At 38.4% G+C, this 27,237-nt stretch overlaps 1 long non-coding RNA gene across 1 annotated transcript; it reads right to left on the reverse strand.

Annotated features, from left to right (window-relative positions):
• Positions 1-7,429: 7,429 nt before the first annotated feature.
• LOC145538686 (uncharacterized) lies at positions 7,430-26,409 on the reverse strand. The gene is made up of 4 exons (XR_014077181.1): positions 26,217-26,409; positions 24,166-24,339; positions 14,631-14,798; positions 7,430-11,284 (listed from the first exon to the last, which is right to left on the reverse strand). It is a non-coding gene; the product is annotated as an uncharacterized LOC145538686 (long non-coding RNA).
• Between the last annotated feature and the right edge of the window lie 828 nt (positions 26,410-27,237).

A 27,237-nucleotide genomic window follows, 5' to 3' on the forward strand; every position in this document is an offset into this window, starting at 1 on the left:
TGGGCAAACTCTGGGAGATGGTAAGGGACAGGGAAACCTGGCGTGCAGCAGTCCAAGAGGTTGCGAAGAGTTGGACACGAGTTTGCAACTGAACAACAGCAACATACATCCCGAGTTCACTGGAGCACTATTTCCAAAAGCTAGGACATGGAAGCAAGCCAAGTAACCATCAACAGATGAATGGATAAAGAAGATGTAGTATATATACAATAGAATATTACTTAGCTGTAAAAAATATTGAAATAATGCCATTTGTAGCAACATGGATAGACCTAGAGGTTATCATACTAGATGAAGCAGTCAGACAAAGCCAAATATTATACATTATTTATATGTTTAATCTAAAAAATAATGCAAATAAACTTAAATATTTATAGAACAGAAACAGACTCATAGGCATAGAAAGTAAACTTACGGTTATCAAAGAAGAAGTGGGGAGAGGATAAATTGGTCGTATGCGATTAAGAGATGTGCATGGTGCATGGTGGGTGCTCATTCACTCTGTTCTGTCTTGACGGTAGCCCACCAGGCTCCTCTGTCCCTGGGATTATCCCAACAAGAATACTGGAGTGGGTTGCCATTTCTTCCTCCAGGGGATCTTCCTGACCCAGGGATCAAACCTGCATCTCCTAGGCTCCTGTATTGGTAGGCTGATTCTTTACCACTGGGCCACCTGGGAAGCTCCAAGAGATGCACACTTCCATATATAAAAGAGATACACAATAAGTACCTACTGTATGACACAGGGAACGATATTCAATATCTTGTAATAAACTATAATGGAAAAGAATTTTAAATGAATATAAACACACACATATATATGTACAGGTAACCAAATCACTTTGCTACACACTTGACTAACAAAGTATTGTAAATTGACTCTACTTCAATTAAAAAAAAAATTTTAAGGTCATTTGTCATTTTGCTTCATCTTTTTTTGTCCTCCATAACACCAGCACACAAACCTCTTCAGTTACAACAGACTTGACAGAATGATTTGTGGTAACGAAAAATAATAAACCATAGGGATTTCATAATGTACATAAATCAAGCCATCACACAATATGCCTTAAACTTATAAAGTGATGTATGTCAATTATTTCTTGATAAAACTGGGGGAAAATCCATAGGAGGGTAGGATGGCATAGGGTTGGTTGATGGATGTAAAATTTTACGTGAACCTTTCCCATGTTCAAGGGAAGACTATCCAAGAACATAATTTATGATGGAAAGAGGGTTCTCATAGTCACCTCCATCCCAGCCTCTAAGTTTGCCCCCTCGTACTTACAACCATTCCTTTCTAATAGAGCATCTTTGTCATCCAATCCTCTTCCCACCCTCAGAAAATTCTATTTCTGCCCTTCTAGAAAGGATCTTACCTCAAGTACGTTTCCTCTTTCCCCCAGCAGTATTTTCCCTGAACCAGTAGTAGTCAATATAAAATAGAAGACTCCCAGGGCTCCAGGAAACATTCTCAGCAGCATTTGACACATCACGCCCTAAAAAACTGTGGGGTTAGGATGGGAGTATAGATATGCCTTTAAGGCTCAAAGATCACAAAAAAATCTAGAGTGAGTCTAAGCAACACACTTGGTATCACACGTCCACTATACAGTCTGTTCAGTAGACAACTGTCGGAACATAAACACACACACACACACACACACACACACTTCCCAAGGACCAACATTACTTCTCAGAGACAGCATAACTAGTAAGGAGAAAAAATTTTCCCATCTTCTTCCACATCTTGCAATACCAACCATCTCACATTGGAATCAGTAATTCACATTTTTATGAAAAATACTTCTTTGTTTATTTTGTTCTTTGCATCCCAGCCTGTTTCATATTGCGCCCATTCAGGTCTGCCAAGAACAATAAACAATTCCATTGTTTAGCAATACATTTTTTAATAATTACCAAACACTCAGATGTAAGGAGCCCCATTGAATTTGTCTTGAAATAGGAGAGAAAGTTTGTTTAATTCTATTAGGAAAATATAGCTTGGTTCTTCACATTCTTAGAAAAAGAACTCTTAAATGCATCCAACACAGCTAAATTCACACTATAATTTTTATGCTTCATTGAGTTTCTTTGTAAGAGAACTCTCAAACTCTAAAACTTCCTAAAAGCTAGCAATGGGTTTCATGTACCATTTTCAAGATTTTAAATTTCTAAAAGAAACACATATTTGGTCACCATAAGGAAATCTGCAATATCTACAACAGATTTCCTTGGCTTGGGTAGGAATTATAGAAATTCAGTGTTTAATATGTATGTTTCACCTTCATCATAATCATTAACTGGTGGTTAAAATTGTCTTTGCTTATTAAAATGGAAAAACCCAGGGACCTTCCTTGGTGGTCCAGTGGTTGAGTCTGTGCTTCCACTGCAGGGGGCGAGGGTTCAATCTTTGGTTGGGGAAGTAAGATCCTGCATGCTGCAAGGCTCAGCCAAAGAATAGGGGAAAAAAAGAAAAGAAAAACCCATAACTATTTACAGAATACAAATTTATGGGGGAAAGTATCTCTCAATTTGCAGATGATGGGGCAGGTGGATGACAGGACTTTTGCTATTGACAGTGTTGGAAACCACTACCGCTGTGGTTTCATTAGAGTACTATGTCCTCTGAAACAATACATTAAATAAACAGCTGCTGTCTGGCTTAGCAGTCTTATGAGCAGGGCGGTCTTCTGTTGACAAATTTTTGTTTTGTTTTTCTGTGTTGGTGTTTACTGTTGAAAACATATCTTCCCTTGTAGCTACAAGGTTCTAATTATTAGGTGTTCCAATTAAAGCCATGTAAGGGCTCATCTATTGTTGCCTGATTTTGAAAACATGCTATCTCTTTTGATGACTGTGATATTATTAATCAGCTAATTACCATCATTGGAAAAATATGTGTCCAAGTAGTTTCAAAAACACCTCTGAAAACAAACTAATTTAAAGTCTTAAAATGTGTATGTTATTTGCAGATAAGATGCATTTTTATGTGCAATTGCTCAGCTCCAAGCCAAGGCAAAAATAAGCACAGGACCCCACAGGAATTGTGTCACCTTGTTGACTTCTGATGTTTTTGTGACATTCCCTCCCAGCCCAGCATGAGGTATTTGTCTGTCAGCAATGGTCAGCTAAATGATTAGCTGACACAGCTCTTCACTCTATGGGTCACTGGCAGAACAGACAGGTTCAAATATACAAGATGTTGGCTCTAGCTCTTCCTGAATGCCTTTCCTACTTCATTAAGCTTTAAACATAGCTGTTTTTGTAGAGAAATAGCACATATTGGCTTCCAAAAATATAAACCTACTGCTTAAATGCAACAGATACATTTATGTAGACTGATTTTTTATAAGGCTGAGAAGAAATTTTAGCTGTGATTTATTTTGACCTGTATTTTATCCATACAGCTTTATAACTATGACACAGCAGTAAGACCAAAATGTGGTCACCAATATCTGTTCTCCCTCCCTGAATCACACCCATGAATGCAGGCACTATTGACCACAATTCATCAAAACAAATTCTGATAAAATACACTTGGCATTTTCTCAACACATCATATTAGACAAGTGTTTAATTTGGTGCCATGTCATATCTCTCTGGGAATGGTGGAGGAAGACCAGTAAGTAGAAAAAGGACAAAAGAAGTATGACTTGGAATAAGATTGTACGATTCAAAGGCTAACATTAAAATAAAACCCTTATTAACTGTAATTAGCAATCTTGCTTCCATAGAGAGACTATTAAATGCAAACTATCCCAATCTGATCACGTGAACCACAGCCTTGTCTAACTCAATGAAACTATGACCCATTCCATGTAGGGCCACCCACGACGGACAGGTCATGGTGGAGAGTTTTGACAAAACATGGTCCACTGGAGAAGGGAATGGCAAACCACTTCAGTATTCTTGCCTTGAGAAACCCCATGAACAGTATGAAAAGGCAAAAAGATAGGACACTGGAAGATGAACTCCCGAGGTTGGTAGGTACCCAATATGCTACTGGAGATCAGTGAAGAAATAACTCCAGAAAGAATGAAGAAATGGAGCCAAAGCAAAAACAACACCCAGTTGTGGATGTAACTGGTGATGGAAGTAAATTCTGATGCTGTAAAGAGCAATATTGCATAGGAACCTGGAATGTTAGGTCCATGAATCAAGGCAAATTGGAAGTGGTCAAACAGGAGATGGCAAGAGTGAACGTCGACATTTTAGGAATCAGCAAACTAAAATGGACTGGAATGGCTGAATTTAACTCAGATGACCATTATGTCTACTGCTGTGAGCAAGAATCCCTTAGAAGAAATGGCGTAGCCATCATAGTCAACAAAAGAGTCTCAAATGCAGTACTTGGATGCAATCTCAAAAACGACAGAATGATCTCTGTTCGTTTCCGAGGCAAACCATTCAATATCACAGTAATCCTAGTCTATGCTCCAACCAGTAATGCTGAGGAAGCTGAAGTTGAATGGTTCTCTGAGGACCTACAAGACCTTCTAGAACTAACACCCAAAAAAGATGTCCTTTTCATGATAGGGGACTGGAATGCAAAAGTAGGAAGTCAAGAAACACCTGGAGTAACAGGCAAATTTGGCCTTGGAGTACAGAATGAAGCAGAGCAAAGGCTAATAGAGTTTTGCCAAGAGAACACACTGATCATAGCAAACACCCCCTTCCAACATCACAAGAGAAGACTCTACACATGGGCATCACCAGATGGTCAATACTAAAATAAGATTAATTATATTCTTTGCAGCTAAAGATGGAGAAGCCCTATACAGTCAGCAAAAAACAAGACTGGGAGCTGACTGTGGCTCTGATCATGAAGTCTTTATTGCCAAATTTAGACTTAAATTGAAGAAAGTAGGGAAAACCACTAGACCATTCAGGTATTACCTAAATCAAATCCCTTACGATCATACAGTGGAAGTGACAAATAGATTCAAGGGATTAGATCTGATAGAGTGCCTGAAGAACTATGAATGGAGGTTTGTGACCTTGTACAGGAGACAGTGGTCAAGACCATTCCCAAGAAAAAGAAATGCAAAAAGGCAAATGGTTGCCTGAAGAGGCCTTACAAATAGCTGAGAGGAGAAGAAAAGTGAAAGGCAAAGGAGAAAAAGAAAGATATATCCATTTGAATGCAGAGTTACAAAGAATAGCAAGGAGAGATAAGAAAGCCTTCCTCAGTGATCAATGAAGAGGAATAGAGGAAAATAATAGAATGGGAAAGACTAGAGATCTCTTCAAGAAAATTACAGATACTAAAGGAACATTTCATGCAAAGATGGGCACAATAAAGGACAGAAATGGTATGGAGCTAACAGAAGCAGAAGATATTAAGAAGAGGTGGCAAGAATACACAGAAGAGCTATACAAAGAAGATCTTCATGACCCAGAAAACCACAATGGTGTGATCACTCACCTGCAGCTATACATCATGGAATGTGAAGTCAAGTGGGCCTTAGGAAGCATCACTAAGAACAAAGCTAATGGAGGTGGTGGAATTCCAGCTGAGCTATTTCAAATTCTAAAAGGTGATGCTGAGAAAGTGCTGCACTCAATACGCCAGCAAATTTGGAAAACTCAGCAGTGGCCACAGGATTGGAAAAGGTCAGTTTGCATTCCAATTCCAAAAAAAGGCAATGCCAAAGAATGTTCAAACTACCACACAATTGCACTCATCTCACACGCTAGCAAATTAATGCTCAAAATTCTCCAAGCCAGGCTTCATCAGTATGTGAACCATGAACTTCCAGATGTCCAAGCTGGATTTAGAAAAGGCAGAGGAACCAGAGATCAAATTGCCAACATCTGTTGGATCATTGAAAAAGCAAGAGAGTTCCAGAAAAATATCTACCTCTGCTTTATTGAATGTGCCAAAGCCTATGCCTGTGTGGATCATAACAAACTGTAGCAAATTCTTGAAGAGATGGAAATACCAGACCATCTGACCTGCCTCTTGAGAAATCTGTATGCAGGTCAGGAAGCAACAGTTTGAACCGGACATGGAACAACAGACTGGTTCCAAATCGGGAAAGTAGTACATCAAGGCTGTATATTGTCACCCTGCTTATTTAACTTATATGCAGACTATATCATGAGAAATGCTGGGCTGGATGAGGCACAAGCTGGAATCAAGATTGCTGGGAGAAATATCAATAACCTCAGATATGCAGATGATACCACCCTTGTGGCAGAAAGTGAAGAAGAACTGAAGAGCCTCTTGATGAAAGTGAAAGAGGAGAGTAAAAAAGCTGGCTTAAAGCTCAACATTCAGAAAACTAAGATCATGGCATCTGGTCCCATCACTTCATGGCAAATAGATGGGGAAACAATAGCAACAGTGACAGACTTTATTTTGGGGGGCTCCAAAAATTACTGCAGATGGTGATTTCAGCCATGGAATTAAAAGACCCTTGCTCCTTGGAAGCAATGTTATGACCAACCTAGACAGCATATTAAAAAACAGAGACATTACATTACCAACAGATGTCTGTCTAGTCAAACTATGGTTTTTCCAATAGTCATGTATGGATGTGAGAGTTGGAATATAAAGAAAGCTGAGCACCGAAGAATTGATGCTTTTGAACTGTGGTGTTGGAGAAGACTCTTGAGAGTCCCTTGGACTGCAAGGAGATCCAACCAATCCATCCTAAAGGAAATCAGTCCTGAAGACTCATTGGAAGGACTGATGCTAAAGCTGAAACTCCAAAACTTTGGCCACCTAATGCAAAGAATGACTCATTGGAAAAGATCCTGATGCTGGGGAAGATTGAAGGAGGAAGGAGAAGGGGATGACAGAGGATGAGATGGTTGGATGCCATCATTGACTTGATGGACATGAGTATGAGTAAGCTCCAGGAGTTGATGATGGACAGTGAAGTCTGGCATGCTGCAGTCCATGGGGTCACAAAGAGTCAGACACGACTGAGTGACTGAACTGAACTGAACTAATCCCTGAGTTCTGGGAGACTGGAAACTCCATCTCCATTATTTAACATTTCATCCCAAGTGCCTGGAACTCTGTAGGTTCTCATAAATATATGTTGACAAATAAGTTTGAAACCTTGGAAAATCTCCAGACAAAACAGAGTGGGGTATTGAAACCCACAGGAGCAAAAGGATTTTCCAAAGTCACAAGTATCTGGTAGTCTAACCATGTGCTTCCACAGCATCTTGCTGGTGTTTCCTGGAGAAGGGCCTGATCCTTCACCATCAAAGGAAGGTCCTTTCTTTTTATTTTAGGCTTATATTTCCAGTGGAAGTTATAGAGTTAACAGTGGTCACCTCTTATCTGAGACATGCTTTAATTTTAAGCCACATTCCTGTGGCATCATAATAGTTTCTCAGAGAGACTCCTTTGCATTCAGACTGCCCCAGTTTATGTTTCTCTTGAAATGATAATGTTTGCTGATGAAAGCTGAGGGATGGGCTCAAGGTGGTCCTGCCAATCCAACACAAAGGAAAACATTGTGAAGATGGAAGAATTTTTAAAACCATTTTGGTGAAATAGAAAGAATAATTGAAAGCCAAGGATATATTTAGAGAGAAAAGATGCTATCCCAATGCCTACTTTCCATAGTCTTAAACTGTAAGCTAAAATTCTTATTATATAAAGGAAGGCATTTTCCTCTCTCATTTTGAATATCCTTGAGTGGCTATGGTAGAAGATTTTGTCATCAGACAAAACAGAAGAATATTACTCTTGGTACAAGATTTTGTAATGGAAGGATACCATTTTAAAACCCAAAATTGAATGTTAGAGACATAAACCAATATATAAATTCTATAGATTGTAGAAAGGGATTTAACAACCAGCTATCCTGAGGAGCTGGACTTCAGCCTTTCAGGACAATGCAAGTCAGACTCAAAGGTAGAATGTTCATCCTCTCATCATTATGAAGCACTCAGCTGCATGTGCAGATGAGCACCATTCAGACAAGGTAGAACACACATCTAAACTCCAAGCTCTTAAAATCAGTGACAACTCTAACACAACAAAATTCAGTGTCATAGGAACAATTAGCTACATATAAACCAAAGAAATTAACACATCTCCATTAATTCCACTTACAACACAGTGCAAGTGGTAGAAGAGGGAAGAAAAGTCATGGAGTTTCTTTATGCAGACAGCTTGGAGCCTGAAAGAGCTCGTGACCTGTTGCATGTCTATTCAGGCTGATATCATGACAGTATTGGGAATTCCAGCAGACCCTGACTGCAGGGTGGTTTGATGAACATGTGAGGTGAAGGCAGTGTAAACAGGAAATAATAGCCTAAGAGACTTCCCAAGGGTGAGATTGAGATGATTTGACAGGTTACTAAATGCATTTGCTTGAGAGGCCTGAGGATCTGAGGCTACAGGGAAGCAGAAGGAGACGGGAGAAAGCAGAGCAGCCCATACATGGAAGGGATTGAATCCTGTGATGTGAAGAGGTTGGTCTGACCCTGTAGAGAACATCTACTGGACTCCTAGTTAACCTGCAGATGCATTTGAAAATTTCGGAGTATTTTGCAATTTTATAAGCTTGGTCCCCCCTTAAAGAAAAATAACTCCTGTTTTGTTTTCATTTATACATATTGGGGGTAGGGAGGAAAATAAGAAACTGGATCATGTAGCTTGAACTCGTGGGACCCTAGGAAAATCAAACTGCCAGGAGCAAGGAGTTACAAGGTCTGAATTGGAAGGTCATTCCATATCTAAGGAAGCTCTAGCAGTGAGGTGACTGTCACCCATGGGAGTCCCTTGTTCCTTTAATCTAGTGTTTAGTTACAGAGTTGTAGTTAAATGCATCTCTAAAGAAATGTTTACTTTCCCCAATAATATGTGCATAATACTATTCACAAGCAGGTGTTATTGTTGTTTAGTCACTACGTTGTATCTGAGTATTTTGCAACCCTATGGACTGTAGCCCACCAGGCTCCTCTGTCCATGGGATTTCCTAGGCAAGAATACTCGAGTGGGTTGCCATTTCCTTCTCTAGGGGATCTTCCCCACCAGGGATCGAACCCACGTCTCCTGCATTAGCAGGCAGATTCTTCACCACTGAGCCACCAAAGAAGCCCCCACTAACACTTAAACGTCCCAGAAATGTCCAAGTGCTTGTTTACATGGCTCTACAATGCTTGTTCTCACTCTATGATCTCCTAAATGTATGATCCACCATGCTATGAAATCACATGTGTGTGTCTCCCTCCCCATCTCCCACCTCCCGTAGCTATAGAGTTCGTGACACTTCCTGCATGTGGCCCGCAGTCCCACCAACAACCCTAATGACCCTGTTAAGGTTCATTAATATAAATACAAAACCTGAGTTATTTTTCCTTAAGAGAAGATATTGCATGTATGAAGATAGATTTTGGTGAATAAAAAAAAAATCAGTGACTGAATTATCTTCTTTTCCTTCGGTTTACTACTGGTGAAAAAAAATGTTTCCATTAAGTTATTTGGATAGCTAAAAGGTACTCTAAGCAAAGGAAAATGAGTGTAACAACTAGTAAACAGAATAAAAGTGAACTTTTAAAATAAATTTAGAGCTAAAGCAAGTGTGTGATATCTCAGATTCTAGATGTCATATTTTTTCCCAGCCCAAAATTAATTTTTTCAAGAGAAGAACCAAATTTTACAAAGAGAAGGTTTTGCTGTACATATTTATTATAACATAGAGTTTTGGATACTGTTGTATACTTAGCAAGTGCTAACAGAGTTTTTTTAATTCCTGTTTTGGAAACCATGGATAGTAGAAGCAGAAGAAGAATCTGACTCCATATTAAACTTCATTTTTTATTGAAGCACAATTGACTTACAATATTATATTAGTCCCAGGTGTACAACATACTGAGTCAATATTTTTATAGATTATGTTCCATATAAAATTATTATAAAATGTTGGCTACATTCCCTGTGCTATTAATTTTAAAAGACCATAGTAATTGTTTCTGTATAGGAGGGTTTGGCTGTGAATAATTTAGTACAAGTCCACATTCCACTTAGATAATTTGTTCACAGTTCTTGCTTTGACTCTCCCACTTGACTAAATACATATACTAGCTTTCAAGAAAAGCAGATTCATGTGAAGGTTAGCCTAAATACTGGGGTAGTGTTCAAAGTGAATTAAAATACCAAACTAGAAAATACAGTACTACCCATTGAATAGTGTATTCCCTTTTTGAGTCTTGATTGTACTATTCTTGATTTACTAGTTAATTAGCCATTTTCCACTCTAAATTTTCCTGTGTCCTTAATTAAATCGAACATTGAAAACCTCTTGGATTACAGTAGGGCTCTCAAACATAACTGAGTGTTAAATCAGCTGGCAGATTGTTAAAACAAAGATTGCTGGATCCCACCTTCCAGTACTTCTGATTCAGTAGTTCTGGAAGAGGACCAGAGAATGTTTATTTCTGATAAGTTCTCAGTTGATATGGATGCTGCTGCTCCAGCATCAGTATCACTTTGAGAACTATAGGATTAGAGAACATTATTGTTCACTATTAGCTTTAACAGCATAAACTCCACATTCCAGAGCTACCAGAATCTGTGGATTTCCAGTAAGTATTTCAATGATGTTATTATTAGCATCTTCAACAACAAGTTGGTAGACCAGAGCCTAGCAAAACGCAAATCTGCTGAGGGGTTAAGGAGTAGAAATTGATATTTCCTAAGGAATAGAAGAAGGAGTCTAACAGAAACTAAGAGGATCAAGTGAACTTAAGTTTAAGCTGCCCCCAACTCTGAACTCCATTAGAGGATCTAAAAGATCAGATCTAAACAATACCTAACTCTAAATACCTGAAATACCTGACTCTGTCAAGATATGAATGTGGGAGTCCAGCAGCTGTGAAGCAGTAGGAATGGGAATCAAGTCACAGAGACAGTTCCAAGAGAACAGAGTGGAAATAGCGTGAATACCAATCCCAAGACAGATTATTTCAAGAAATACCAATGTCCAGGCCCTACTCCAGACCTCACATAAAAACCCTAGTGGTGGACCCTGAATATTAATATTTTTAAAAAATCTCCCAGGTGATTCTGGTTAATAGAGGATTGAAGATTACTGGGATAAAATAGTAAGATTACATGTTTAGGGTGGTAAATGGGACAAAAGCAGGAGAGGGAAGAAAACAAAAGAAAGATGGTAGAAGGCCCCAAAATATCAATAACTTTAAAAGAAAAACTTCAGTAGACTAAACTTACCAATTTAAAGACAAAAAATCAGAATGTAACATACCAGAAAAAATCCAAAGATCCAGATACATGTGGTTTACGAGAGGTTCACTAAAATAAAGTAGAAATCAATTATTCCTGGAAAACAAAAATCTGGAGTTTCTATATTATCAGCCAAAATAGAATTTGACAAGCATAATTAGAAATTAGAGTTTACTACATAAAGATAAAATGCTCTGGTGCTAGTGGTAAAGGCCTGCCTGCCCATGCAAGAGACATAAGAAACATGGGTTCAATCTCTGAATTGGGAAGATCCCTTGGAGGAGTATATGGCAACCCACTCCAGTATTCTCGCCTGGAGAATTCCATGGACAGAGGGGCCTGGCGGGCTACAGTCCAGAGAGTCTCAAAGAGTCAGACACGACTGAAACAAGTTAACACACACACACACTAAAATGCTCAATTGTTCAGAATTATATAACAATTTTAAATATACATACACTCAACCAACTAAATATATAAGCAAATACTGATAAAACTACAGGGAGTACATGTGCTGCAACTACTGAAGTCCGAAAGCATAGAGCCTGTTCTCACAACAAGAGAAGACACTGCAGTGAGAAGCCCTCAATCAGCAATGAAGACCCAGCACAACCAAAAATAAATTAATTTTTTTAAAAACTGCATGGAGAAATTAACAAATCCTTGTATATTCCCAGGTGGCGCTAGTGATAAAGAACCCCCTGCCAATGCAGGAGATGTAAGAGAAGCAGGTTCGATCCCTAGGTCAGGAAGATCCCTGAAGAAGGAAATAGCAACCCATTCCAGTGTTCTTGCCTGGAAAGTCCCATGGACAGAGGAGCCTGGCGGGTTACAGTCTATGGGGTTGCAAAGAGTCGAACATGACTGAAGTGACGTAGCACGTGTATATTCAGAAATTATTGCCAATTCAAGGATTCTTTTTTTAAAAATCTACCCTATGCAAATGGTTAACATATTGGGTTGGCCAAAGAATTCATTGAGGTTTTCCATAAGATATATGGCAAAACTCATATGAACTTTTTGGCCAACCCAATAATTAGTTGCTCTGGAGAAGATAACTTACACTGGCTCACTATCATATAGCTATACAGGATGTCAGAGAAGTGGGACACCGAGTGCCAAAACAGATCCAAAATTGACATAAAATTTTAAAATATGAATGATCTACTCCATCTTGTAAGTAAATATCTTGGGTGAAAGATAATGTTCAATAGCAGTTTTGATGACTAACCTGCAATGCTGATGTAGCATCCTAATTGTACTCCTCATGTCTCTCACTCTTGATCTATCATTCAGGACTTCAGAAAGCATCCTGATATCTTTTATAACATTTTTTATAATTTTATGTTGATTTCTGTGCTCACTACTTTATTCTCTCCCATAAACTTTAAGATCCATAAGGACCAGGACCAAGTCAATTTTTTTTCAGTATCACATACCTAGCAGATGCCTCATGTACTTAACAGAGTGTCTGGCATGTGAAAGGCATCCATTAAATGTTTCTCTAATGAATATATTCATAGCATTCAGAGCAAATGAGAGACAAAGAAGCTCAGCCCCTACTAGCTAACTAAAAATTTACACTACACCAGAAAATGATCGTCAATTCAAGCTTTGTTTCAAAACCATCAGACAAAATGACTGCACCATTGATTCAGTAATGAAGGGAAAAAAATATATTCCTTTACCATACATTAGAATAAAAATACTGAGACACTTTCAATTGCCACAGCAAGAGAAAGCACTGGAGACAACAGAGATGTCATATTTTAGCAAAGCTCTAATCCATTCTTTGACTCAAACTTAGTCCTTCAAAAAGGTACAGGTCTTAATGAGAAGGCCAATCTATTTATAAGATTTGTTGTGGCAACCAAACAATCAGTGACAACATAACTCTAATTTGGTAAGCTGACTCTCTGTGATCTAAGATACTACTGAGAAATTTTGAAATTTTTATTCTTTCTTACTTCTTGAGGAAGTATTTATTTTTCTAGTAAAAATATAGGGAGGGAAAAAAGGGGGGGCGGAGTCAAGACAGCTGTAAATAAGATAGGGTCAGCTGAGGTACTGGAAAATGGAGTTAACTGAATTTTACACCAACTCAGTCGGGTAGCTTTGGACCAGATGGATCAGTTTCATGTGCTATTCTTGGTTGGGAAAAGTCTTCATAACTGGCTACCTCACATAGATGCATATGTGCATGTATGCTCAAGTCGTGTTCAACTCTGTGACCCCATAGACTGCAGCTCTCCAGGCTCCTCTCTCCGTGGAATTTTCCACGCAAGAATACTGGAGTGGGTTGTCATTTCCTGCTCTGAGGATCTTCCCAACCCGGGGATCGAACCTGTGTCTCCTGTGTCTCCTACAATAGTAGGAGTATTCTTTACCACTGAGCCACCTGGGAAGCCCACTTCATATAGAAAAAGATAGTTATTCTTCCATTCACAAATAAAAAGGAATCACAGTGATATATACTAATGTTCCTTCAGTAATGATTAAGTAGCATTTGCATACAAGAAGGGCTAAAGATAGATTAAGCATAAAACTTTAAAGACGACAAAATCTCACATATATTTCTTCAACTTTTCCACTGGGATTATTTACAGAAATAATGTTTCAGTGTTTAAGATACAAAAGAGAGTCTTAGATATCTATATTTTTCTTATGATTTTGATTAATATACTATAATATAAAATGTCAAAATTGAAAATAGGATTTATTGAGTTCTTCACTTTTTTAAACCACTTTTATCCTCATTTTCACTTTCATTTGTATATGTTTATTTGTTCAGTTTAGGTTCAAAACGGAACTTGTCAATTTCCCTCCAAAGCTAGTTCTTACTTGGAATTTCTGTTGTGACTCATTCTTGAAGTTTAGAAACAGAGGGATTGTATTTTATTTGTTCTAGTTGTGTGTATGTGTGAGTGTGTGCATGTAATGAAACCTGTTAATGATGCCTTAAAATGCTTTTTAAATCTAAAATCTATCTATACCATTTACTCAGCAATTCCTTTCTACTACAGTAAAATCAAAAATAAAGATAATTTGAACAAAGATAGAAAATCTCTGGCATATATATCCATCAATGGCAAATGAATATATAGGTTGTTACATCTATGAAAGGAAACGCTTTCACTTTTGCAAAGAATGTTTAATTGGGAAACTATTTCTTAAATATATTGATTGGCATATTGAAAAAGATTGGAAAGACATAATAAAACATTAACTTTTACATTTATATATTTTATAATATTCTATTATGGTATATATATATTAATAAAGGGGGAAAGCAAGTTATTAGGAAGGCAGGGAATGAGAAAGAGAAGGTGGGAGAAAGGAACAAGAGAAAGCAGGGAAAATTTCCTAAATTTACTCCTTCTTTTCTATTCTTACTTGGACCACTGAAGCTCCATACCTGTTCATAACACCCCAGCATTGCTGTGTGGCTCCAGCATCTCTTCCCCTGATCCATCCACTTACTGCTGAGAGACTGCTCTTCCTCTGATCAAGAATTCCACAGATTCCGAATTTCTCTGCCAAGAGTGGAATGAAATTCACACTCTCATATCCTAGTAGTAGAAATCTATACTGAAAAAAAGAAAGAAAGAAATGTACACTGACACAAGCTTTCAGAATATTAACAAAAATATATCAATAACTTTTAAAATATTCATATATTTTGGACCAATATGTGTCCTTTCTAGTAATTCATTTTATGAAGGAAAAAAATCAGCTTTTTAAAAAGTTATTCTCATGGTAGCATTTTATATTAAAAAAGAAAAAAAATACAGCAAACTAAAAGTCAAAATGGTAGGGACCTAACAGAAGCAGAAAATATTAAGAAGAGGTGGCAAGAATACACAGAAGAATTGTACAAAAAAGTTCTTCATGACACAGACAATCACGATGGTGTGATCACTCACCTAGAGCCAGACATCCTGGAATGTGAAGTCAAGTGGGCCTTAGAAAGCATCACTATGAACAAAGCTAGTGAAGGTGATGGAATTCCAGGTGAGCTATTTCAAATCCTGAAAGATGACGCTGTGAAAGTGCTGCACTCAATATGCCAGCAAATATGGAAAACTCAGCAGTAGCCACAGGACTGGAAAAGGTCAGTTTTCATTCCAATCCCAAAGAAAGGCAATGCCAAAGAACGTTCAAACTACTACACAATTGCACTCATCCCACACACTAGTAAAGTAATGCTTAATATTCTCCAAGCCAGGCTTCAGCAATACGTGAACAGTGAAATTCCAGATGTTCAAGCTGGTTTTAGAAAAGGCAGAGGAACCAGAGATCAAATTGCCAACATGCGCTGGATCATCGAAAAAGCAAGAGAGTACCAGAAAAACATCTATTTCTGCTTTATTGACTATGCCAAAGCCTTTGACTGTGTGGATCACAATAAACTGTGGAAAATCCTGAAAGAGATGGGAATACCAGACCACCTGACCTGTCTCTTGAGAAACCTGTATGCAGGTCAGGAAGCAACAGTTAGAACTGGACATGGAACAACAGACTGGTTCCAAATAGGAAAAAGAGTACGTCAAGGCTGTATATTGTCACCCTGCTTATTTAACTTATATGCAGAGTATGTCATGCAAAATGCCAGGCTGGATGAAGCACAAGCTGGAATCAAGATTACTGGGAGAAATATCAATAACCTCAGATATGCAGATGACACTACCCTTATGGCAGAAAGTGAAGAAGAACTAAAGAGCCTCTTGATGAAAGTGAAAGAGAAGAGTGAAAAAGTTGGCTTAAAGCTCAACATTCAGAAAACTAAGATCATGGCATCCAGTCCCATCACTTCATGGCAAATAGATGGGGAAACAGTGGAAACAGTGGCTGACTTTGCTTTTCTGGGCTCCAAAATCACTGCAGATGGTGACTGCAGCCATGAAATTAAAAGATGCTTACTTCTTGGAAGGAAAGTTATGACCAACTTAGATAGCACATTAAAAAGCAGAGACATTACTTTGCCAACAATGGTCCGTCTAGTCAAGGCTATGGTTTTTCCAGTGGTCATATATGGATGTGAGAGTTGGACAGTGAAGAAAGCTGAGCGCCGAAGAATTGATGCTTTTGAACTGTGGTGTTGGAGAAGACTCTTGAGAGTCCCTTGGACTGCAAGGAGATCCAACCAGTCCATCCTAAAGGAGATCAGTCCTGGGTGTTCATTGGAAAGACTGATGTTGAAGCTGAAACTCCAATACTTTGGCCACATGATGTGAAGAGCTGACTCATTTGAAAAGACCCTTATGCTGGGAAAGATTGAGGGCAGGAGGAGAAGGGGACGACAGAGGATGAGATGATTGGATGGCATCATCAACTCAAGGGACATGGTGATGGGATTCAGGGAGTTGATGATGGACAGGGAGGCCTGGTTGCTGCGGTTCATGGGGTCACAAAGAGTCGGACACGACTGAGCGACTGAACTGAACTGAAAAGTCAAAAAAAAAAAATAGGCTGATTTATTTGTAGCAAGATCACAAAATTTGGTATTATGTGGCCACAGAAAACGTGTTTCCAAGAGATATGTAATGGCATGCAAGTAGCTGATGATGCAGTGTTAAATGTAAGTTGTAAGATTGTATATATAGTATTGTATGTTTTAAATATAAAAGTAAATATTTACATAGGGAAAAAAGCTAGAAACAAGTATGTACAGCAATGTAGTTATCTCTAAGTGGTATAATCACAGGATATTGCTCAGTTTCTCATTGTTTATGTCCATTTTCCACTTTACAGAAGTACATCTACTTAGTTAACCTTGACTTTTATGACCCACACTTCAGTCAGATGGTCTCCTCGTCATCTCTCCAAACTGCCTTGATTTTTTTCCTCCTTCACTGATCTGCCTACCTAGAATTCCCCTTTTTCTTCAAGAGTAAGTTTCAATCTCTCCATCTCCATAAAGATTTCCCTGTCTATGCTGATCTTCAGCCATGACTTTTACCTTCAAACCTTTGTCATTCCTCACTTAGTGGCATTATATGCCACTTATTGAGAACATCAATTATCTCCTTTAATCTTCAAACCTCCCTAGGACTTCATTATTATAGCCATTTCATTGATGAGGCTACTCTGTGATACAGAGTGAACAGGTAGTGTGTACAATAGCACTGTTTTTTTACTGTTAATTATTTCATGTTTTAATGCTTTGTCTCTCCACCAAGATTATAGGCATTTTGTGTTCAAAGATCTTATTTTATGCAATAGTACTCTACTTATCCAATATACTATTTTTTCCATAATTGTATTTTCCAAAAAATTGTTTGCTTTAAATATCAAACAGCATTTTGTGTTAACCATGTTTGGTCATTTTAACAATTCCCCGCCTACTTAAATTGAGTATTATGGACATAATTAACTTTTTTTCTAAAATGTATATAAATATTTGTTATTGTTCAGTTGCTCAGTCGTGTCTGACTCTGTGACCCCATGGAATACAACATGCCAGGCTTCCCTGTCCCCCACCACCTCCCGGAGTCTGCTCAAACTCATGTCCATTGAATTGGTGATGCCATCCAACAATCTCATCTTCTATTGTCCCCTTCTCCTCCTGCCTTCAATCTTTCCTTCAATCTTTCAGGGTCTTTTCCAATGAGTCAGCACTTTGCATCAGGTCAGCTTCAGCATCAGTCCTTCCAATGAATATTCGCGGCTGATTCCCTTTAGGATTGACTGATATGATCTCCTTGCAGTCCAAGGGACTCTCAAGAGTCTTCTCCAACACCACAGTTCGAAAGTATCAATTCTTTGGCATTCAGCCTTCTTTATGGTCCAACTCTCATATTCATACATGACTACTGGAAAAGCCATAGCTTTGACTAGATGGACCTTTGTCGGCAAAGTGATGTCTCTGCTTTTTAATATGCTGTCCAGGTTTATCATAGCTATTCTTCCAACGAGCAAGTGTCTTTTAATTTCCTGGCTGCAGTCTCCATCCAGAGTGATTTTGGACCCCAAGAAAATAAAGTCTATCACCATTTCCATTGTTTCCCCATCTATTTGCCATGAAGAGATGGGACCGGAAGCCTTGATCTTAGTTTTTTGAATGTTGAGTTTTAAGCCAGCTTTTTCACTCTCTTCTTTCACCTTCATCAAGAGGCTCTTTAGTTCCTCTTCAGTTTAGTTCAAATGCTCAGTTGTGTCCATATCTTTTTGACCCCATGGACTGTAGCATGCCAGGCTTCCCTGTCCATCACCAACTCCCGTAGCCTACTCAAACTCATGTCCATCCCATTGGTGATGCCATCCAAATCTCATCCTCTGTCATCCCCTTCTCCTCCCGCCTTCAATCTTTCCCAGCATCAGCCGTTTCAATGAATATTCAGGACTGATTTCTTTAAGGATTGACTGGTTGGATCTCCTTGCAGCCCAAGGGACTTTTAAGAGCCTTCTCCAACACCACAGTTCAAAAGCATCAGTTCTTCAGTGCTCAGCTTTCTTTACAGTCCAACTCTCACATCCATACATGACTACTGGAAAAACCGTAGCTTTAACTAGACAGACCTTTGTTGGTAAAGTAATGTCTCTGCTTTTTAACATGCTTTCTAGGTTGGTCATAGCTTTCCTTCCAAGGAGCAAGCATCTTTTAATTTCATGACTGCAGTCACCACCTGGAGTGATTTTTGGAGCCCAAAAAAATAAAGTCTGCCACTGTTTCCTCATCTATTTGTCATGAAGTGATGGGATCGGATGTTATGATCTTAGTTTTCTGAATGTTGAGCTCTAAGCCAACTATTTCACTCTCCTCTTTCACTTTCATCAAGAGACTCTTTAGTTCTTCACTTTCTGCCATAAGGGTAGTGTCATCTGCATATCCGAGGTTATTGATATTTCTCCTGGCAATCTTGATTCCAGCTTGTGCTTCATCCAGCCCAGCATTTCACATGATGTACTCTGCATAAAAGTTAAATAAGCGGGGTGACAATATACAGCCTTGATGTACTCCTTTTCCTATTTGGAACCAGTCTGTTGTTCCATGTCCAGTTCTAACTGTTGGTTCTTCACCTGCATACAGGTTTCTCAGGAGGCAGGTAAGGTGGTCTGGCATTCCCATCTCTAATAATTTTCCACAATTTGTTGTGATCCACACTGTCAGAGGCTTTAGCCTAGTCAATGAAGCAAAAGCAGATCTTTTTCTCTAATTCTCTTGCTTTTTCGATGATCCAAGGGATGTTGGCAATTTGACCTGTGGTTCCTTTACCTTTTCTAAATCCAGTTTGAACATCTGGAAGTTCTCAGTTCACGTACTGTTCAAGCCTAGTTTGAAAGATTTTGAGCATTACCTTGCTGGCATGTGAAATAAGTACAATTGTGCAGTAGTTTGAATGTTCTTTGGCATTGCCTTTCTTTGGGATTGGAATGAAAACTGACCTTTTCCAGTCCTGTGGCCACTGCTGAGTTTTCCAAATTTGCTGGCATATTGGGTGGAGCATTTTCACAGTATCACCTTTTAGGATTTGAAATAGCTCAACTGGGATTCCATCACCTCCACTAACTTTGTTCTTAGTGATGCTTCCTAAGGCCCACTTGACTTCGCACTCTAGGGTTTCTGGCTCTAGGTGAGTGATCACACCATCGTGGTTATCTGGGTCATGAAGATCTTTTTTGTATAGCTCTTCTATGTATTCTTGCCACCTCTTCTTAATATTTTCTTCTTCTGTTAGATCTACTTCTATCCTTTCTGTCCTTTATTGTGCCCATCTTTGCATGAAATGTTCCTTTGGTATCTCTAATTTTCTTGAAGAGATTCTAATCTTTCCCATTCAATTGTTTTCCTCTATTTCTTTGCATTGTTCACTTAAGAAGGCTTTCTTATTACTCATGGCTATTCTTTGGAACTCTGCATTCAGATGGGTATATTACCTTTTCTCCTTCGCTTTTCACTTTCTTCTTTTCTCAGCTATTTGTAAGGCCTCCTCAGACAACCATTTTGCCTTTTCGCATTTCTTTTTCTTGGGATGGTTTTGATCACTACCTCCTGTACAATGTTACAAACCTTTGTTCATAGTTCTTCTGGCACTTTGTCTATCAGATCTAATCCATTAAATTTATTTGTCACTTCCACTGTATAATCATAAGGGATTTGAATATCAATATAAATATCAGTTATGATTTAGTGCTATAACATAGTGATGCTCTCAGAGAATATTGGGGAATAGAAGAATTTGCCCTTATTTCAAACATCAGACACAGAATCCTAGTGTATCTTAAATTAAGTATTAACAGTGAGACTTGTTCTAATTCTTTTTCTTTTCTCCCCTCATTAAGATGGACAGATGGGCTCATGTTAACTAGTATGAGTATCTTTCCAGCTATATCTATCTTTTGACAAAATGAACTTAGGAACTGAAACACTACAGCTGGGCTAACTAATATCAATGATATTGAAAAATGAGCAATGTAAAAATGGGTCAGATAAGAAATGTGTTCTATTTAAACTCTGCAAAGTTTACTGCTACTGAGGTCTATTTAGATTCGTTTGTTTTAAGATAGACTCACAGAGATTTCCAAACTTCTGCTATATTCTTTATTATCAATTACATAAGTCCCCTTAGAAATATTCAGTTAATAGCTTGAAATACTCAGATTCTAGATTTTTCTTAAGGAAAGAATGATTCTATGATCCAAGACCTTAAAATATATTCTTTTTTAACAGGCCTTCTGGGTGATTCCAAGATCTTTCTCAAAAAGTGATATTTTTGGATAATCTGGCCTCTGAGTCCCTGCATATTAACAAATGTCTTTTTTTTTTTTTCCTCCATGAAGAATTTCTTGCACTTTTTCCCCTCATTATACGAATGGTGGGAGCTTATTAGGCCTTGTTCTAGGTTGTAACAATGAACACGAAAATCCCCTGTCTTCATGACACACATATTCCAAAAGGAGAAAATATACAATAAACAAATACACAGGAAAGCAGATGACAAGTGATAGGTAGGAAATAAAGCAGAATTAGGAAGACAGAGAATGACTGAGAGTTGGGGTAGGGGATTGCCATTTTATTAAAATACATGGAGTTTTCCTTGATCAAACAGTAATAGAAAGAAGAGCTGAAGGAAGGGAGGGAACCATGTGAGAATCAGGTAAAGTGAATCCCAGGCTGACAGCAAGAAGGCTGTTGTGACTGGAGAGGTGTGAACAGGAGGGTGAGTCAAAGATGAAGTGAGAGAAAAAAGGGAAAGGCTGCTTTCAGAACCACTTAAGGAGTTTGTGAGCAGAAGTGGTGTGATCTGAGCAATCTTTTAAAAGAATCATTCAGGATGTTATGTGGAGAACAGACTCGTGAGTAGGCTACTGCAGTAATCCAGGTGACAGGTCTAGGTGGCCTGGACCAGTTGTTTGATCAAAGGTTTACAGGTTTGTTTCTTTTTTCCTCTCACATGACTTGGATTACAATAATTTTATTGCAGTCTTCTTCTGTAGATGCTATATATTTCACAATCTTCTGAATTTCATGTTTCAAAGGAAAAGAATAAGGCAGTCTGAGTCTTTTTACCTTTTTGCATAACTTGTTCTTTCTATTTGGAAGCTTGTAAGACTTTTTTCATGAGAAATGCTGGGCTGGAGGAAGCACAAGCTGGAATCAAGATTACCAGGAGAAATATCAATAACCTAAGATATGCAGATGACACCACCCTTATGGCAGAAAGTGAAGAAGAACTAAAGAGCCTCTTGATGAAAGTGAAAGTGGAGAGTGAAAAAGTTGGCTTAAAGCTCAACATTCAGAAAACTAAGATCATGGCATCTGGTCCCATCACTTCATGGCAAATAGATGGGGAAACAGTGGAAACAGTGGCTGACTTTACTTTTCTGGGCTCCAAAATCATTGCAGATGGTGACTGCAGCCATGAAATTAAAAGATGCTTACTCTTTGGAAGGAAAGCTATGAGCAACCTAGACAGCATATTAAAAAGCAGAGCCATTACTTTGCTATCAAAGGTCCGTCTCTTCAAGGCTATGGTTTTTCCAGTGGTCATATATGGATATGAGAGCTGGACTATAAAGAAAGCTGAGCACTGAAGAATTGATGCTTTTGAACTGTGGTGTTAAAGAAGACTCTTGAGAGTCCCTTGGACTGCAAGGAGATCCAACCAGTCCATCCTAAAGGAGATCAGTCCTGGGTGTTCATTGGAAGGACTGATGTTGAAGCTGAAACTCCAATACTTTGGCCACCTGATGTGAAGAGCTGACTCATTTGAAAAGACCCTTATGCTGGGAAAGATTGAGGGCAGGAGGAGAAGGGGACGACAGAGGATGAGATGGTTAGATGGCATCACCGACTCGATGGACATGGGTTTGGGTGGACTCAGGGAGTCGGTGATGGACAGGGAGACCTGGTGTGCTGCGGTTCATGGGGTTGCAAAGAGTCGGACACGACTGAGAAACTGAACTGAACTGAAGACTTTTTTCATTATCCTTGAAGCAGGCTAAAGACATATTAAGTGGAGTGCAAAAGGACAGAGTTGGATTGTCAAATCAAGGTCAGAAAAACACAAACTTGGGGATGAGAAAACTCTTGGAAGCCCTGGGCCTGAGCACACAGGCAAATGGGTTAAGGGCAGAAAATCAACTTTCAAATAAAGTCGTTCCTGGGGAATTCTTTATCTGCTGCAGGGTGACTGTCCTTCCCCCACCTTCCTCAGCTCAAATCAGTTAACCTCGGATCTCAACCTCCAAGCTGGGTGAACATCCTTCGTCCTATGCTTTTACTATCACTTTCCTTTGTCAACAAAACAAAAGACACAAAAACAGGGTCAGAATTATATTCCAAGACAATTTCGCTGGCCACATGTGTTGTTGACACACAATTTCTATATGCCTACTTTCATCTCTATTCATAAGCATTTGTTCTAGATACTTACTTCATACTTAGATATAAGAATCTATTCACATATATCTGTGGCCCTGAAAGAACTTGGATATATTTATTCAAATGTATAAGTAGAAATTCTGCTTTATTTAGATGCATTTCTTGATTTTTTAAAATTTCATATTTGGCTAAAAGCTGAGTTCATATCTATAAAAAGTTAGTCTCGTTTTGGATATACGCAAGGAAGAGCCTGAAGAAAAGTATTTATGCCTCAGGCTATTTGGTAGGAGGAGAAAAGGGGATGAGTAGGGAAGCCTGATTGAATACAGGGTAAGTGAGACAAGGCTCCTCCATCTACTGTGGAGGGTGAGTCAGAGCAGAGGCTCCAGGAAAATCAAGAAATATTTTATAGGAGATCACGGCAGGAAAGCAAGGGATAACATTTGATAATGATACCCAGAAAGACAAAAGTGCAATAAAGACGTTTCTCCTGAATTTATTCTGTGTGTCTTTCCTCTTGACTCCTCAGGTTATTGGGATGTATCCTGCTTCCACTCTTTCCCTGTAGCCCACAGTCACCACATTTTCTCTTTCACTCATTCTGTACACATCTTTGACTGCTATTTCTGTGTTTTCAGATGAAAGAACATTTCAGTGCATGTAATGTGCAGCTTAGAAGGTACATATACAATTTTGGATGAAGCTAGCTGACCGAGGGATACCAGGAGGGACACCAAAACGTAGAGAACTAAGTGGGCAAGATGCCCAGGCAGTGGACAGAAGACAAAACTGAACAAAATCCAAAGAGCCACCTGGAGAACAGATGGGGACCAGGGACCAGAATGCTCTTCCCAAATGAAACGGAAACAGAAAGGCTGTCCAAAGATTTGAGGGACAGGGAGAGTGAGCAATGCAGAGGGAATAGTTACCAATGAGCTTTTCTCAAAGAAAATGAATCTAAAGCAAGTGTAGACAGAATGAGGGGGCTTCCATTTCCTGTTTATAATATGCTCAGCAGGTTCCATGGGGTCGCAGAGAGTTGGACACGACTAAGCAACTGAACTGTACGGAACTGAACAACAGGTTCTAGTGGAAAAAATCTCAAAGGATGACACCATTTTTCAACCTTAAAATGCTCTTCTTCTTCAATGGAGGTGTTTGTTTTTAAGAATACAAGTACAGTAGAATATTCATGATGAAGAGTTTTTGATGGCAAAGGGGTATCCCAGAGGATATCCTCTGGTTGCTACACTGTCACCTTCTGCAGAACTTTCCCCCTCTCTCTTCATTCTTCATTAGGCTGGAATTGGGATAAAAGAGCAGAATGGGTCATAAGGTCCTATTCCAAGTAATTAGAGAGTTTTTTCTTTTATCTAAGTGTACCTTGTTAAAGTATATCAGTGTCAGCCAGGTTAATTGGAACCTTAATGCATAATTGATGTTAATTTATGGCCCTTTTTGTTCCAGGATGCTGCTGCAGGTCTTAAAGTCAGGATACAGTTTTCTTGTTATTAATTATATACAGAAAGCCAATATCCCCTTTGAGAAGAGACCCATGTCATCTGTAGCTTATTAAAGATACAGTATCAGATGAAGAAACACTTCAATACATGTAATGTGCAGACTAGTGTCAGCCATAGGTCACTTTTACTGTTTAGGTCCTCTCTAAATTCCATATTACTCCATAATAACATAATAAATTAATCACAGTAAGTGAAAATTGGAGTTTTAAGTTAAGGCTCATGTATGCTATTTGTTAAAATGTTTAAAAATGTATTCTATTTCTGTGGACTCATTGTATCCCACACACCATGGAATCCTAGTTTCATTTTGGAAATCAGTACACCACTCTGGAACCAAAAATGTTCCCATGACTATAAAGGCAATAATACTGCCATAACTGAGACTGCCATGAGTATAGAATACCAAATCAAGACTATAAAATTAGAATTTTCTTGCAGAGTTACTATTTCAAGTTTAATTCTCATTAATCACTTTTTTTGGAGACAGAGGGAGAAAAATGGTATGTCCCAAATCCACAAAACACTCTATGTTCTAAATATCTTCCACTGTGAGAACTAACTTAAGAATTCTGTTGACAGAAATACAGGATCATGCAAGAAATGTAAGATGCATAAGCTCATATGTTGTCCAAAGTGCCACAATCAAAATCTTGAACTCAAAATTGAGGAAAGGGCTAAGTCAGGTGTGTGGATTTCTTGATGAATAGCAGTCTTAGATTTGTTGATGGTTAAAACATGCTAAATTTGTAAACTTTGCCTAGCAACTGTACCATTTTGAAGGAGTGAAGAATGAGTGATTTCATATAAATCAAATGTACTGGGTTGTTTTCTGGTATGTCACCACGTTTTCAACTTGACGTTACCACCATGTGATATATGACATAATGTGAGAAACAGCAGGGACGTCTCACAATGAATGGAACATGACACAACAAGATGTGTCGAGTTTCTTTTGAACCTTTCTTAGGATCCAATATCAGCCAAAGGAGGTCATTTTAATTATCAGATGATTAATTAATTAGACAGTTAATTGTCAGAGGTAGATGAATCCAAAGATAATGTGGTTCTGTACATCCATGTTTGTACACAGAGGGAAACGTGACATTTTAAAGCATATCTACTAAATGAAAAACTGAAGTGTAAGAATTTCAATTTTTTTTGAAGAAACATTCATGAATAGCTACTATGTATTGTGTTGTTGTGAAGCATGCTAGCATGCTCAGAGATAGAGGAGCTTTCCTACCCTCACAGGGCTTGATATTCAAGTTAGAAACACAATGCCTTGCTTATAAAAAAATCTGGACATTCAAAAAGTGCTTTGTAAAAAAATTTTTAAGTTAATGAAGGAACAAGTTCTAAGGCAATGAATAAAAAATATGAACTATATTATACCATATTACTTTGCCAATGTTTGCTTTTTTAGGGAAAATTATCAAATACCAGCAACAAGGGTGACTGGCATACCAAAAGTTCTTTTAAAGCATAGAATTGAAACTCCAGTATCAGCCACTCAAATTTTGAGTTTGATATAAACCAAAAAAAAATAGGATCCTATGTGAAACTTTAATAAATCAATATTTTAAAGTATTGTCTATTTTTTACTTTTCTGATGAAAACAGAGATTCAGGACATAAAATATATTCAATTTTGTTACCAAGTCAAACTTGAGTCCACTTCCCAGACACACAGCCAATCTGTTGATACCAGGTGATGAAGAAAAGTGTAGCATTTATTGCAAGTTCTCAAGCAAGGAGAATGGGCAGCTAATGCTCAAAAGACCTGAATTTCCTGATGGCTTTTAAGGGTGAGTTTTTAAAGACAAAATGAGAATAAGGGTCATAGGGAATGTAATCAGTTCATGCAATTTTCTGATTGGTGGGTGGTGCGGTAACCAGATGAGGTCACAGAGAATGATCACATTATCTATCCTCAGGCTCCAGCCAGTCCTGGGGCTACGTGCTCGTGGTCATCATTCTGAATCTGGCTGGGGTCTGGTTTCTGTAAAACAACTGAGAAATGTGCGTTAGACTTTACTTTTGAGACAAAACTAAGAATCCTTGAGGCTGATTTATTATTTTAAGTTATGGTTATTTCTCTGCCTGACTGCCCTTTATCTTTATTTCTACATTCCTTGGCTTTTCCAATCATCCTGTTTGGGCTTGTTTCTTTGTCTCTCTAATCATGGAGGGCCTAGAAGGCCACAGTATATTTCCACAGTCTTTTTCTTAATCACTAAGAAGCAGGGGACACACTGGGAGTTCTCTCACCAGGAAGGCCCCTACATAGGTTGCTCAGTTTCAGCTTCACATTTTTATGTAATAAACAGTATTTTACCTGTGGGACATCTAAGTTCCCATCTCTCTTGCTTGCAGGAAGAGCTACAGAATCATATAACCTTAATGTAAGAGGCTGTCAATATTGTGAATTCCTTTATACATATTTAGAAGGGTTTTTAAACAATTAATGGCAATTAATGCATCATGCAGAATCATCGTCAAGTACATTTCTTAACCATCTATTTTCATGGGATTCTATCCTAGGCATTATACAAAACAAAATAAGCATGCAGTTAGTATCTGAAACTTAAGATACAATTGCTTTTCATAATTCTAAATTAATGTTTTTGTTTACTTCTCCCCCTCAACATTTGTAACTAGCTTCATTGACCTTTCTGG

The sequence above is a fragment of the Giraffa tippelskirchi genome, chromosome 2 (genome assembly GCF_054371585.1).
Source record: "Giraffa tippelskirchi isolate mGirTip1 chromosome 2, T2T-mGirTip1v1.2.pri, whole genome shotgun sequence".
Taxonomy (NCBI): Eukaryota; Metazoa; Chordata; class Mammalia; order Artiodactyla; family Giraffidae; genus Giraffa; species Giraffa tippelskirchi.